A 7,663-nucleotide genomic window follows, 5' to 3' on the forward strand; every position below is an offset into this window, starting at 1 on the left:
AGACATACCACACCATTCCACCGTCGGCTATCTTTCTTCTCTTTCTTTTTCCTTTTCTCTCCTCAATAATCCCCTCTCCCCTTCCAAGTCCGAGATCTCTCTGCTGTTCTCCACGAGTGTGTATTTGTGTGCTGAAAAAAACAAAACAAAAACAAAACAATGTCTATATCACCTTGTAAATAGACAATAAACGAGAAGAAGGAAGAGGAGGAGGAGGAGGAGGAGAAGAAGAAGAAGAAGAAGAAGAAGAAGAAGAAGAAGAAGATTGATTGATTGATTGATTGAATCTTTAATGGGTAAAGAATTAGGCACAGCAAAGGCCTTTTTACAATTCTGCCCATTTAACGACACAAAACATAAGAAGAAGAAGAAGAAGAAGAAGAAGAAGAAGAAGAAGAAGAAGATAACGTGAAGTCCGTCCAGAAAATTACGCAACATTAAAGGCATAATGAAATATACACAGTTCTATGGAAATCAAAATGATACCAATGTCACAATCAAAATAAACACGATCCGATGGAAAATGAAAATAAATGTTGTGTTTTTTTTTCCTGGCGGTCACGTGCTCACACATCATTCACCACGCACTGTGCTCGTGGCAGCCAATGGAAACATCGAACGCAACACTGGCACTGCGTCAATCAGTCAAGTCAAGTCAGGACAAGTCAACTTTATTTAACTAACTCTCAAGATATATTACCACGTGGTCGAGTCGTGTAGCTAGCAACGCAATGCAAACATAAGAGGTTAAGCATGTACTAAAAAAAAAGCCATGCACATGTTAAAGCATTCGAAAAATCACATTAAGTAACATTGACATATAACATCTCAGATAATTATTTAAGAAAAATTAACATTTTACACAATCAATGAATGACTAGATAGATAAATAAATGATTTAAAAAAATCAAATAATCAAATAAATACATAAAGCAGTTAACTAATAATTATTATTCAATCAACCAACCAACTAGTTAATGATAATGACGATGTTGTTGATGATGATGATACTGATCATGATGGTGATGCTACTACTACTACTACTGATAATAACAATACTAATAACTTGTAATAATGGCAACAACAACAACAACAATAATAATAAGCAGTCTTGAGGAGAAAGAATATTTCTCGACTGAACGCACCCACTAGAATGTAAAAGGATGACAGCCTATGTTCTGGAAAAAACACACAAAAAAACACACACACATACACACAAAAACAGGGTTTTTCATTCGACAGGCGATTCTAGATTTTATGGATTAACTCACTCAGTACAGCCAGTCCTCTCTTCTCCTCTACACAGACCCCTCGGACATATGTCCTGTGAGTGTCTGAATGACCCAACCTTTAGCTTCCGTCGTCAGAATTGTGGTATTCTCTGTCAACATTCACCTCTTCAGTATAAGAGCCTTCCGCTTGCAATATTTTGATGATGGTAATTGGGGTGAAACGCTGTTAACGTCGACCCTTTCGCCGTTCGTATGGAGAGAGTTAAGTTTCAAGCGAATTGGAGTTTGTGCAGGACAGAGGAGGTACTTGGCGCCTTGTATTACAACTGCTTCTGATGTTACACTGGTTTGCTACTGGTGCTTTTCAACGATTGGTCAGCGTTTGTCAACCAAGGACATACCGCACGATCGCGCGTGCCTATAATGCCCTGCACTTGTGGATCTTCAAGCCAACACAGCATCAAGCCGAACAAAGCAAGCGTAAAATGATATCACCCCGTGCAGCAGCTCACAAGGCCTCATGCGGTGGAGTGATGGCCAGGTCAGGTCATTAGATCTGCTACTGGTAACCTGTAATCCAGTACAACCTGTTCAGGGTCGGGTTGCCGACGACTAAACCGGCACTCCCACCGCTCCCTTCCGTGACTGGTGAGGCGGGTGGCTAGACGCTTTTTCGGAAAAACCCCTTTACTTGAACGAAGGCCCTTTTCGTGGGATTCGTATGTCAGGCCAACCCGCCCTGCACACGAATACCGACTTCGCCGCGACTTAAGTCTTGACGTTCAAAATCCAGACGTTTTGATTTAAATCCGACGTACGCAAGTCAGTCTCCACCAACTGGACTGGTCAAAGGCCTTGTAAACACCATCCGCATTGTTGGGGTTTAACAAGGTAAGTGTATCTATCCATTTCGTTGTCAGTTTCATCCATCGCATAGCCAGTAAAAGCCACCAACTTACAAAGAGAAAGAGTACAAGAATTTTCCAAATCACGTCCATCTACTAGTGAAGAGAGACAGAATTTTTACAAAGCACGTACCCAACTATGTGGATGGCTGATGAAAGATTTGTTGAATGTATAGCGGAATGTACAATCGACAAAATACTTCCTTGTAGTCGCCATTTGCATGAAAAATACCCCTTTCTCTGATATCAGAAAACATTTTGAACTGAAGTGGTGAGTGAACATTCGATGGGTGTTCTGGTGCGACGTTAACATTAGGCCTACTTGATTTATGCTGTTCCTTCAGTAGACAGTTGGTAAGTTTTTATGTTTCTATGTTAGATTTTCAGCTGCTTCTTTTCCATTGAATAGAAACGGCTAGTCCCGATTACCGAAATAGTTTCTTCATTCAAGTTTCGGTTTTTCATACCATCGGAATAGGTCTCTGTATATGACAAAATAACACAAGAGAGGCAAGGCCTTCAAGACCCACTTGTGACATACACTTACTACAATAATTGAATCAAAACACACAAAACATCAATTGCAAAACAAAAGTCATGTGCACCTCTAACATAGAAATATAGACCACACAAAGTTGTGTTGGATTTCACATTGTTTATTTTATTTATTTATTTTTTTTCACTTTTTTTTCAAAATTAAAGTCACAAAGGAAAAAAAAAATCATTTCTAACTCACACTTGCTTTCGTTTAAATGAAAGAGGAAATGCACCTAAGTGTGACCAACATTCAGACACACACAGACACACACAAGATAGGTAATAAAGTTAAGTTACATGTATAAATATATAAGAGGTAACTGAACTTTTTGTTAAACTATTACATAATGCATTATAAGCTTAATCATACAGAAAACAATTAATACAATGTGGAAAAAAACTGGGTATTAACAATGTGCCTGTCTGCTTTATGATTACAATTGGTATTAGAAAAAATGACATTTACAACACATGTTCATCATATTACAGATTTTTGTGATAACCCTGATTCAGTAAGACCCCCCCCCCTATATATATATATATATATATATATATATATATATATATATATATATATATAATTACTTCATAATCTAGACAATTTTTTTTAAAACAGTCACTGTTTTTCTGGTGTAAACTTCAAAGTCATACATACATCTATTTAAGTATGCAGCTGCATTACATGCTCACACATGAAAATCAAAATTCAAATGATAAATATAGGTCAGTTACATTTTATACATGTATTTATATGAATACATAAGATGTAACTGAACAGTGAGCTTTTTACTATGTATGAAAAATAAAAACTGTTAATTACATAATTATAAGCTTATAACTGTTGAGAAAAAGTGTAATACAGTGTGAAAAAATAAATATAGATATTAACAATGTGCATACCTATGTGTTTCAAATGATTGTTCAAACTAAAATTTGCTTTAAAAATAAATATAGATATTAACAATGTGCATGGCTATTTGTTACAAATGATAATTCAAACTCAAATTTGCTTTTTGTTTAAGTGAAAAAGGATTTAACTTCAATATAAGAAATAAAGTTTAGTTACATTCCATACACAAGATGCATGGTTCAACCCCCCGGAATGGATCAGTCAGGCCAGGGTCTGTTTCCCAGCAGTCTGAAATCAGTTATGTAAACTGCTATCAGTCATACTATATTATTGTTACAGAATCTCACTCACACACACACACACACACACACACACACACACACACACACACACACACACACACACACACACACACACACACACACACAGATACACACATGTGAACACAGCAAACAACTCTTTCATTTAATAATTATCTATGTATCATGTATAAAGATTTTTTCTTGTAATCTCTCTCTCTCTCTCTCTGTCTGTCTGTCATGCACCTCTAATTCAGTAAATACAATCCACATTTGAATCTATTTTGTGCTCAAAACATGTGTACACAAATACATAATAATAATAATAATAATATATATATATATATATATATATATATATATATATATATATATATGAACACAGCAAACTATCATTTATCATATATCTATTATCCTCATGAATAAAGAATTTTATCTTGTAATCTATCTGTCTCTTTCTCATACATATCTAATTCAGTAAATACATTCCACATTTGAAACTATTTTGTGTTCAATTATTGTTACAGAGCCTCTCTCTCTCTCTCTCTCTCTCTCTCTCTCTCTCTCTCTCTCTCTCTCTCTCTCTCTCACACACACACACACAGACAAACACACACACACACTGATACACACATGTGAGCACAACAAACAACTCTTTCATTTAATAAATATTTATGTATTCTCATGTATAAAGATTTTTTTTGTTCTCTCTCTCTCTCTCTCTCTCTCATGTGTGTGTGTGTGTGTGTGTGTGTGTGTGTGTGTGTGTGTGTGTGTGTGTTTGTTTGTGTGTTTGTTTGTGTGTGTGTGTGTGTGTGTGTGTGTGTGTGTGTGTGTGTGTGTGTGTGTGTGTGTGTGTAAGAGCCATTTTGAAGAAATTCAATATCAAAGTTCAAATTCACAAGACATGTCATAGTATTCAGATCTATATTAAATTGTATGATATGAATAATATTGATTCAGCCCACACATGTTCTGATCTTGATTATAAAGATGATATCAAGTTGACAGGATCTGTTGTTCTGGATGGCTGTGTTTCAAAGGCGTGTGACACTGTGTTGTCTAGCCTGGTGTCGTTTTCGTAGTGCAGGCCCGGGGTAGTCTGCCGCTGATGCAGAAACTGAGCCAGTGGAGAGTTGTCAGACTGGTCAGTTTTGATGGTGGATGGCTGACGGACTTCATCAGTAGTTGCTGTCTCTGCCGTTGTTGTTGTTCTTCTTCTTTCCCTTCTCTACCGCCTTCACGTATTGTCGAACACAGTGTGTAACAAGCATCGTCTGCGGGGTAAATGACGCCCCATTTTACCATCTGCTTTTATAGTTTTAAAGTTGATATGAAAATTGAGTACTTTGTTAAACTAATAACATGTAGAGCCAAGTACGAGTACTTCTAAACGTCGTATGAAGTGAAAAGGACTTCCTTTTGAGAAAAGTCAAGACTGGAAATTTTTACGTTTCATCAAGGGTATTAACTCTCATGGTTTAATATTTTCAACTGTGAATTCCGACTGATTTTGTTGATATTTTTATGGCAGTTTGGGGCATAATCCAGTAAGTGACGAGGCGTTCACAAATCTTTCTCTGAATAAATATTCAACAGTTTCCTTCTCCAACATTCCATCACAAGTTATCGTGTATTGTCGATTGAATATTGGATTGAACGGGCATGTCAACAACAAAATGTCACTCTTCGAGGTTGCGAGCACGCGCTTTGAATATGTATAAATATGTGTACGCAAATGATTTTTGCCCATGACCTTCAGGGCTCAGCCAATAGATATATAAAGTCCACTCGTAGTATTGATTTTAGTATTTTCCGAAAAAGACCACTTGGGCGAATGAACATAGTGAAAGCCCTGTACACTGAGAGTAAAACACACAAGCTTTTTATGTATTGAGTATGATTTCAACATGTAATGTTTAAGATGAGAAAGATCAGTTTAAAGCAAATTAACCCCCCTAGCATTAATTACAGATTAATTGCCTTTTTTACTATCTGCACCAAAGATATGCAAAATAAATATAACTTCCATGCTTAGCAAAAGAAGTTCCTGATTGAACAAAAAATGATAAAAACGACTGCTCTTGTTGTTGTGTCAGAATATCAGATCAAAGTGCCAAGTTTAGAGAATAAAAAATGTATAAATATAACAGTAAATTCAGTTTGCATATAATTTGGCTTTAGAAAAAAAATGTGCCCATCCCAGAGGTGCAATATTGTTTTAAACAAGATGACTGGTAAGAATTGAATTTTTCCTATTTTTATTCCAAATTTGGTGTCAACTGACAAAGTATTTGCAGAGAAAATGGGAATGATAAAGTTTACCACGTCCACACACACACACACACAACCGAACACCGGGTTAAAACATAGACTCACTTTGTTTACACAAGTGAGTCAAAATTGGGAATAGAATTACTTTTTGACAACGACGAAAGATCCTAGATTTTCTCCGAGGCAGTTTTGTTATTTTGTCATATGCTTATTCAACAATCAAACACCATAACTTGAATGGAGAAACTGGCTATTTAGGTAATCGGAAATACCCGTTTCTGTTTAAGGCGGAAGGTGGCAGAATGGTTAAGACGCTCAACTGCTACTATAGAGAGTCCGTGATGGTGTGGCTTCGAATCCCGCTCTCGCCCTTTCTCCAAAGTTTGACTGGAAAATCAAACTGAACGTCTAGTCATTCAGATGAGACGATAAACCGAGGTTCCGTGTGCAGCACGCACTGAAAAAGAACCCATGGCAACGAGAGTGTTGTCTTCTGGCAAAATTCTGCAGAAGAAATCCACTCTGATAGGTACACAAACATATAAGCATGCACTCAGGGCTTGACTAAGCGCATCTGCCGAGCAGATGTGGTGTGGCGTGTATGGATTTATCCGAACGCAGTGATGTCTCCTTGAGAAACTGAAACTGAAACGGAGCCGTTTCGTGTCAAACAGTTTCAACAGAAAACGAAAGGGTGATCTGAAGGACTAAGAGCCCTAATAGCTAAGACAGAATACCGCTCGTTGTTTAGAGAGAGTTTTAACTCTCTCCATACGAACGGCGAAAGAGACGTCGTTAACAGCGATTCACCCCAATTACCACCATCCAAATATTGCAAGCGGAAGGCTCTTATACTGAAGAGGTGAATGTTGACAAAGAATACAATTCTGACGACGGAAGCTAAAGGTTGGGTCATTCAGACACCCACTGGACATCCGAGGGGTCTGTGTAGAGGAGAAGAGAGGACTGGCCGTAAAGATGAGATGACTCCATGTCTTGATCCAAACGCCTCAGTCGAACTGAATCCACATACACACAGACACAGACACACACGCACGCACGCACGCGTACACACATCTTCTGTACTGGAGAATGTCTAAATCCTTGAGATCAGTATGTGTCCATGTATTAGATTCTATGTGACAGAATAATCAACTCGCTGATTGTGGTCGCTGTCAAGGAAGAAGAATAAGAGAAGAACTGTTTCAGTTTTGTAGTTTATTTCATTTTATTTTATTTTATTTTTTAATACAAACCACTAATATGTTTGAAGTGAATTTCTATGGTATTATCACATCAGGTGGAAGCATATTTCATGAGAGAAAAACAGGTGGGTAAAGAAATAGCTTCAATGAGTGAAGGTCGAGATAATTCTTAACCTTGATAAGCTGATAATCATATCGTTTTGGAATTTCGTTTTTCTGGCTTAGCATTGTGATCAGATTCTAACTCGTTGTCTGTCTGGTGTCTGTCTGTCCGTGTGTGTGTGTGTGTGTGTGTGTGTGTGTGTGTGTGTGTGTGTGTGTGTGTGTGTGTGTGTGTGTGTGCCTACTCGATATTAATCTG

The 7,663-nt window shown here is 37.4% G+C and overlaps 1 protein-coding gene across 1 annotated transcript in view; it reads left to right on the plus strand.

Moving 5' to 3' along the window:
- The first annotated feature begins 1,676 nt into the window (after positions 1-1,676).
- The window catches only part of LOC143297915 (baculoviral IAP repeat-containing protein 7-B-like), a 25,531-nt gene continuing 19,544 nt past the window's right edge, over positions 1,677-7,663 (plus strand). The window contains exon 1 of the mRNA XM_076610479.1: positions 1,677-2,123. The gene's annotated coding sequence lies outside the window, so the exon portion shown is untranslated. The remainder of the gene's footprint in view (positions 2,124-7,663) is intronic.

This window comes from Babylonia areolata, chromosome 23 (assembly GCF_041734735.1).
Source record: "Babylonia areolata isolate BAREFJ2019XMU chromosome 23, ASM4173473v1, whole genome shotgun sequence".
In the NCBI taxonomy this organism is placed as follows: Eukaryota; Metazoa; Mollusca; class Gastropoda; order Neogastropoda; family Buccinidae; genus Babylonia; species Babylonia areolata.